Consider the following 7,833-nt stretch of genomic DNA (forward strand, 5'->3'; position numbering starts at 1 on the left):
AGAAGGTGAAACTTTAGAAAATGAGTTCTAGCTGCAGGAAGTAGGCTATAAGAAGTATGTGCTTAAAAATATGTGGGCCCCGGACCACAGTCTCTCTCTCTCTCTCTCTCTCTCTCTCTCTCTCTCTCTCTCTCTCTCTCTCTCTCTCTCTCTCTCTCTCTCTCTCTCTCTCTCTCTCTCTCCTCTCTCCTTCCTGCCCTTCAAGAGGCAAATACCCTCCTACCACCATGATAAACTCTTACTACAGGCCTAGAATGAGGAATGCCAAGGACCATGGACTAGAAGAAAGCACTGGACCAAAATGAATCTTGTCTCTCCTAAGTTGCTCTGTCACAGCAACAACAAGATGTCTGACTAACACACTTCCAAACTCATTTTATGAGGACAACATTTCCCTCCTGGAGAAACACACCACAAGAAAAAGAAAACTGAGGTGAATATTCCTGAAAATATAAACAAAAATTCTTTAAAAGTAAACAGAATAGCAATCTAAAAATCAGCACACCAAAGGGGACATGCCATGAACAAATGAGATGTATTCTTGAGGTATAAAGATGGTCCAACATACGCAATTCAATCAACATGGTACACCACACCTGAAGTAACTGTCCTAGTTTGGTTTCTATCGCTGTGACAAACACCATGATCTGAAGCAACCTGGGAGAGAAAAGGTTTATTTGACTTACATGGGAAGTCCAGAGAGGAACTTCAGCAGAAACAGAGGCAGGAGTCATGGAGGAGTGCTGCTTACAGGTTTGCTCACTATCTCTTCTTCTTTCTTATACAATCCAGGACCTCCTTCCTTGGGGTCATACCACCCACACTGGGCTGGGCCCTCCCTCATAAATATCAGTCAGTAAGATGCCTCCAAGACTTGCTTATATGCCAACTTGATAGATGCAATTCCTCAACTGAAATTCCCTCTTCCCAGACAATCCTAGCTCGTGTCAAGTTGACAAAAATCTAGCTGCACAGTCACCTAATCCTAATAGAGAAAAGACAACACAATTCAATGCCTTTTCAAGAGAAAAAAATCAACAAATGAAGAATAAAAGGAAACTCCTTCAACTCCATAAAAGATATACATGAAAAACTCAGAGCTGAAGTCATTCAGTTAAAAATGTGGACTTTTTACTCTAAGATCATACATAGGCCAAGAATACAGCTTAGTATAGTGATGCTGGCCTATCACCACACCATTTGGGAAGTGACGGCAGGAAGATTATGAGTTCAAGGTTAACCTTTGTTATATGGAAAGTTTGAGACCAGTCTGGGGTATACAAAACCTCTCTCAAAACAAAACAGAAACAAAGGTGGCTAGAAAGATGGTTCTGTGGTTAATCGTGCTTACAGCTACTACAGAGGACTTGGCTTTGGTTCCAAACACTCACATGCCCTATGAACTCCTGCACTCATGTAGATACATACACTCAGGTACACACATGCACATAAAATACATACATATATACATACATAACAAAAGAGAGAGAAAGAATAAGACAAGAATGTGTACGTTTGCTGTTGCTAGAGTTTTCCTGCCTTGCCCACAGTCAGGACAAATCTCTGTCACCCGCCAGTCCCACAGCCGCTCAGACCCAACCAAGTAAACACAGAGACTTATATTGCTTACAAACTGTATGGCCGTGGCAGGCTTCTTGCTAACTGTGCTTATAGCTTAAATTAGTCCATTTCCATAAATCTATACCTAGCCACAGCCAATCAGGTTTTATTTATTGATCAATCAGAACAACTTGACATACAGACCATCCCCCAGCACAGCCAAGTGCAGACCATCTCAGACACCTGCACTCAGGCCCATGGTCCTAATCATCCTCTATGCGGACCTGCTGGGTAACGCCACAAAGAACCCAAGAAGGGCTCCCACAGGACATACAGAACATCCCACAGCAGTTTGCTACTACTACTCAACATAGTACTGATTTGAGGACTTAAGACTAACTGCAAAAATAAAACATATCTACAGTGGAAAGGAAGAAGTTAACTGCTCTTGTTTAAAGCTGACATAATTTTTTTTCAATTTTGCTATTTATTCTTCTCTCATATATTACATCCTAACCACAGTTTCCCCTCCCTCCACTACTCCCAGATCCACTCCCCCTCCTTTCCCTTCACAAAAGGGCAGGTCTCCCAGGGATATCGACCAAATATGGCATATCAGGTTGCAATAAGACTAGGCACATCCTCTCATATCAAGGCTGGACAAGGCAACCAACCCAGTAGGAGGAAAAGGGTCCCAACATCAGGTAAAAGAGTCAGAGACACCCCCTCTCCCACTGTTAGGAGTCCTACAAGAAGAGCAAGCTACACAACTGTAACATATATGCAGAGTGCCTAGGTCAGACCCATGCAGGCTCCCTGATTACCGCTCCAGTCTCTGTGAGCCCTTAACAAGCCCTGCTTAGTTGATTCTGTGGGCTGTGTTCTCAAGGTGTCTTTGACCCCTCTGTCTTCTATAGTTCTTTCTCCCTCTCTTCCGCAGGATTCCCCAAGCTCTGCCTAATGTTTGCCTGTGGGTCTCTGCATCTGCACGCATCAGTTGCTGGATGAAGCCTCTCTGATGGCGATTGTGCTAGGCCCTGGTCTATGAATATAGCAGAGTATAATTAGGAATCATTTCATTGAGTGGAAAAGAGTAAACCCCAGAAAATCATAAGTATTGGTGAGGAAGTGAATACATTGGAAAGTTTTCATCCTATTGTTCAGAATATATAATTTTATGCAATATAGAGGCACTTCAAACATTTAAAAATATAGCTAACATGTTATTCAGCAATCATACTTCCATTTTTTTATTCAAAAGAATTTAAATGAGTATCATAGAGAGATATTTACATTTCTATCTTCACTGTAACATTATACACAATAGCCAGAAGGTAGAAACAAACAGAATTCCACTGGTAGGTAAGCAGGTGAAGAAAATAAGGCGTATACACACAATAGGACATTATTCAGCTATCCAAATAAGAAAATTCTATTACTCTGTGGATATAGGTGAACCTTAAGAAACTATGCAAAGTAAAATATGCCAGTCACAGAAGGACAAATGCTACATGATTCCACCTGTAGCATGGATCAAAAGTGCTCAAACTCAGGAGAGAGAAGACAGGTGCCTGTCAGTGGCTTTAGGGAGAAGGAAAGGCAGCTGCTATTCAATGAGCATTAAACTTCAATTATGACAGATGAAAATATACTGGAGAGTTCCCATACCACATTCTGCTGATAGTGATACTGCAATAAACATTTCAATGTCTCTAACAGGCTTAACAGTTGAGCACTTTTTACAATTAAAAACTAGTCCCAGGCACAGCGGTAGGTCCCATATGGTGATGCTATAGTGTCCTTTGGGGTCTGGGATCTATTTTTCTGCTCTGTTAGTAGTGTGCAGCTTCAGTTTTCTGAATCCCATCATGGTTAACAATGCCTTCTGTAGCTCAAGGCACAAAACTTATATTCTAGGTTTGCAGAAAGGGGAAGAGTTAGGGGAAGACAGCAAGTTGTTCTTCCAGCCTGGGACAGCCCTTCAAAGATGTCTTCTTTGCAGTACCTTTCTAATTGGTCAGAACTCAGTCATACACTACCATAATAAAGTTCAGGATGACTGAAAACTCAGTCTTTCTGTTGTGTGTATCACCACTTTATGTGAATTTAGGTTCTATTATTAAAAAAATAAATAAATTCAGAAAAGAACTTACAGGGTCCATCTAGCCTGCATACTTGAATGTTCCATATTCTATATATTATATGCTGTCATGTGAACTGTCAGCTAGGATCCTTTGCCTTTCTGTGATGAAATTTATCCAGACATGTAAATCGTCATGAATCTGAAGATAAGCCTTTACACAGAAGTACATTGCAGCTGTTAAGAATGCCTTGTCTACTCCAAATGATACAACCAACATGGATGGAGGAAATCTCATAAGGCCCCAACTACAGTAACCCTAGATAAATGGATACAGGCAATTGGTGGCTACTTCAAGGATAAGCCCCCTGCTAGGTTATCCAACCTTAAGAAGTCATCTCAAAGAACATAAACATATAAGCAACATAATATAAACTCAGAAAGTTGTGTTTATAAATTTGTATGTATATGACAAGAATAATTAGAGAATAAATGGCCAGGGATTTGAGAAGAGGTAGGGGTATATGATGAAAATTGGATAGATCAGTCAGAGGGGCTAAATGATGTAAATGCAGTACTCATATATAAAATTACCAGGAAAAAAAATAGATTAATTAGCCCTGGGAAGCTGGCTAGGTTTCCAGTATCAGGCATGATTTCTCTTTTGTTGAGTGGGCCTTTATTCCAATTAGACAGCTGTCAGTTACCACTGGCATATGAGTGGCATTTATGGCACCTTTTTATATATCTTGCCATGCTGGTAGTTGTCGTGGTTCATAGATGTTAGTGCTGTGGGACGGTCTGTATGTCAAATTGCTCTGATTGGTCAATAAATAAAACACTGATTGGCCAGTGGCCAGGCAGGAAGTAGGTGGGACAAGGAGAGAGGAGAATTATGGGAAGTGGAAGGCAGAGGCGGAGAGACACTGCCAGCTGCCACCATGACCAGCAGCATGTGAAGACACTGGTAAGCCACAAGCCACGTGGCAAGGTATAGATTTATAAAAATGGGTTAATTTAAGCTATAAGAACAGTTAGCAAGAAGCCTGCCACGGCCATACAGTTTGTATGCAATATAAGTCTCTGTGTTTACTTGGTTGGGTCTGAGTGGCTGTGGGACTGGCGGGTGACAAAGATTTGTCCTGACTGTGGACAAGGCAGGAAAACTCTAGCTACATGTTAGAGCTGGGTAGGGCAGTTTAAATGATTCCTTCCCATGTCAGCTTGCAGGGTATTTTCTGGAATCATGGAAGCTAGACCACAGGAAAGTCTTCCAGGTGAGATCCAGCTTGAATCTTATGAGTTGTGTGTCCTAAGCGTACAGTGTCTTCATTAATGGGGTTAGTCCTTAACCCCCAAGTGTCACCCAAGAGCTACATCAATAATCTACTACTGCTTTAGGAGCCACTTAGACTTCTTTGATCAACCATTCAAAAGGAAGTTTATTGTTGGTGGTGGTAGTCTAGCATCTACTACTTCCACTTTGTTAGACCAGCATAATTCCTTGCTACATTGTAAATCTTACCTCTGTACCCACAGATAAGTGCAACTACCACCCCTCATCAAAGAAGACACTCTTCACAGCAAGTGGAGACCATCACAGAAAACCACAACTGGACACAATGCAGAGATCAACAGATTATGGGGAGCCCAGCCCCAGTGAATATATCTACATCATAGCTCTGCATCTATGGTTCAGTTAACATCCATGAAAGGAGGCAGAAACTTGTAAGAGCCAGAATACCAGGAAGTCTACCATGAAACCATTCATGGGCTCCCACCTCTAGACAAAGAACTACAGGCAACTAATGATTTAGCGTCTCCTAAAGATGAGCCTCCTTACTGTTTGTCCAGTGCAGAGTGGTCATCCATGTAGCCATATACACACCACTAACAAACATGAACTCAGCAGGTTGCATATGTATGCATGCACACACACACACACACACACACACACACACACACACACATATGTAACAATGACAATCAAAGGAAAGTATTAGCTTGAGAGTGAAGGGGCACAGGGAGGGTTTAAGGGAGGGTAGCTGGGAGGTTGGACAGAGGACAGGGAGGGGGAATGATATAATTCTATTTCAATTAAAAGTCTATTATAAAATAAAATATCCCCACTTAAAAATAAAAAATAATAATTAATTTTTAAAAAAGCATTGTCTATATTGAGCAGGTTCTACAAACCCAACTTCGTTCTTCTAGAAGTTTTAGCAGGAGACCAATAACAATAGATGAAAATGAGACCATTGACTGGGCACAACACCAGGAAAAAATGCTGTCATCTTAAGATTCATAAACTAAAGAAAATGGATGATTGTTCTAATTTCTTTTTACCCATTTCCTCAGGGTTTCTCCTCTCTCTCTCTCTCTCTCTCTCTCTCTCTCTCTCTCTCTCTCTCTCTCTCTCTCTCTCTCTCTCGTGTGTGTGTGTGTGTGTGTGTGTGTGTCTGCAATGCATAAATGGAGGTCAGGGAACTTCCTCAAGGGTCAGCCCTCATCTTCTTCCTTGTTTTAGACCGGGTCTGCCTGTTCACTGTTGCACATGCCGGGTTAGGCTGGTATGCAAGCTCCCAGGTATTTTCCTGCTTCCCGTCCTGGTAGGAAAGGGTTGGAATTACAGATTCTTGCATTATATCTCAGGATTTTTATGTTGGTTCTCAGGATCCAAACACAGGTCCTCAGGTTCGCATAGCAAATTCTTTACCCACTCTACTGACCCTTCTCAGTAGTGCTCAGGTTTCTTTTTATGAATTGACTTTCAGATGCTTCTGATCTCCTAAGGATTTCAGTTGTTAATAATTCTCTTGAGTCAACCCCTGTCACTCCACACATCCCCAATCAAAGTGAACAAATGTGTTGTCTGACCTACATTACAATGTGAAGGGCTTTTGCTAGCTGTTTTCTCGGAATTCCATTCTATTCTTGAGGAATCTCAAATTTCTGCATTTTTATGGAAGGCAGAGCTACCTCCTTGTATAGAATTAGGAATACTGAATTCATAGTTTTTCCATATCCCTTGTAGCTTAAGTCTGAGGACAGGACTACAGTCTGCCAAGCCGATGCATTTGTCAGTATAACCAACCTTGAACTGCAACCTGTATTATGCAAATCTTCCCCTGGGGTGTTGGCTTAGTTATCTTTCTATTGCTGTGACCACAATGCCATGACAAAGGCAACTTACAAAAGAATGCATTTAATTGGGCTTCCAGTTTCAAAGTGGTAGAGTCCATGATGGTGGAGCAAAGGCGTGGTGGCAGGAACTGCTAAGGGTACACATCTTGATCCATAAGCAGAAGGCAAGAGAGCACACTGAATGGCGTGAGTCTTTTGAAACCTCAAGGTCTGCCACCAGCTACACCTCTTATCCGACAAGGCCATGCCTCCCAATACTTCCCAAGCAACCTATTTCAAGTGTTCAAGCATGTTACCTATGGGGACATTCTCATTCAAACCACCTGTATTAGTCAAGGTTCTAATATATATGATTTATTAGAATGACTTACAGACTGTAGTCCAGCTACTCCAACAATGGCTGGTTGTGAGCAGAAAGTCCAAGAATCCGTAGTTGTTCAGTCCACAAGGCTATATATCTCAGCTGGTCTTCAGTATATGTTGGAATCCCAAAGAATTAGGCTCTAATGCCAGTGGAGGAATGGACTTGCTAGGGAAGTGAGAGCAGGCAAGCAAAGAGCAAAAGCTTCCTTCTTCCTTGTCCTTATATGGGCTTCCAGCAGAAGGCGTGGCCCAGATTAAAAGTGTGTCTACCTGCCTCAAGAACCAAAACAAAGGCCTGTGTCTGCCTCCATCAAAGGTCTGGGCTAGCAGTGCATCAAACTCCCTTCAAACCAAGCAAAAAATCCCTCACAGATGTGCCCTGCATTTGTTGATTCCAGTTAATTCTAAATGTAGTCAGGTTGACAACCAAGAATAGCCATCACAAATCAACTTGTCAACTTGATACGCACAATTGTATCTCCTTATGTCATGATTAATTTCCAAATGAAATCAATAACCAGGTCAAAATACCATCTAAACGTAACTATCTCACATAAAATCACAAAAATATTATATATTTAATCAGGTCATAATTATACCTAACATGATATATAACCATCCCTCATACAACTACAAATGCATTATAAATTTAGAATAGATGGCAATGTCCCTTGAGGGAAATTCTT

Source organism: Peromyscus maniculatus, chromosome X (genome assembly GCF_049852395.1).
Source record: "Peromyscus maniculatus bairdii isolate BWxNUB_F1_BW_parent chromosome X, HU_Pman_BW_mat_3.1, whole genome shotgun sequence".
NCBI classification, from domain to species: domain Eukaryota; kingdom Metazoa; phylum Chordata; class Mammalia; order Rodentia; family Cricetidae; genus Peromyscus; species Peromyscus maniculatus.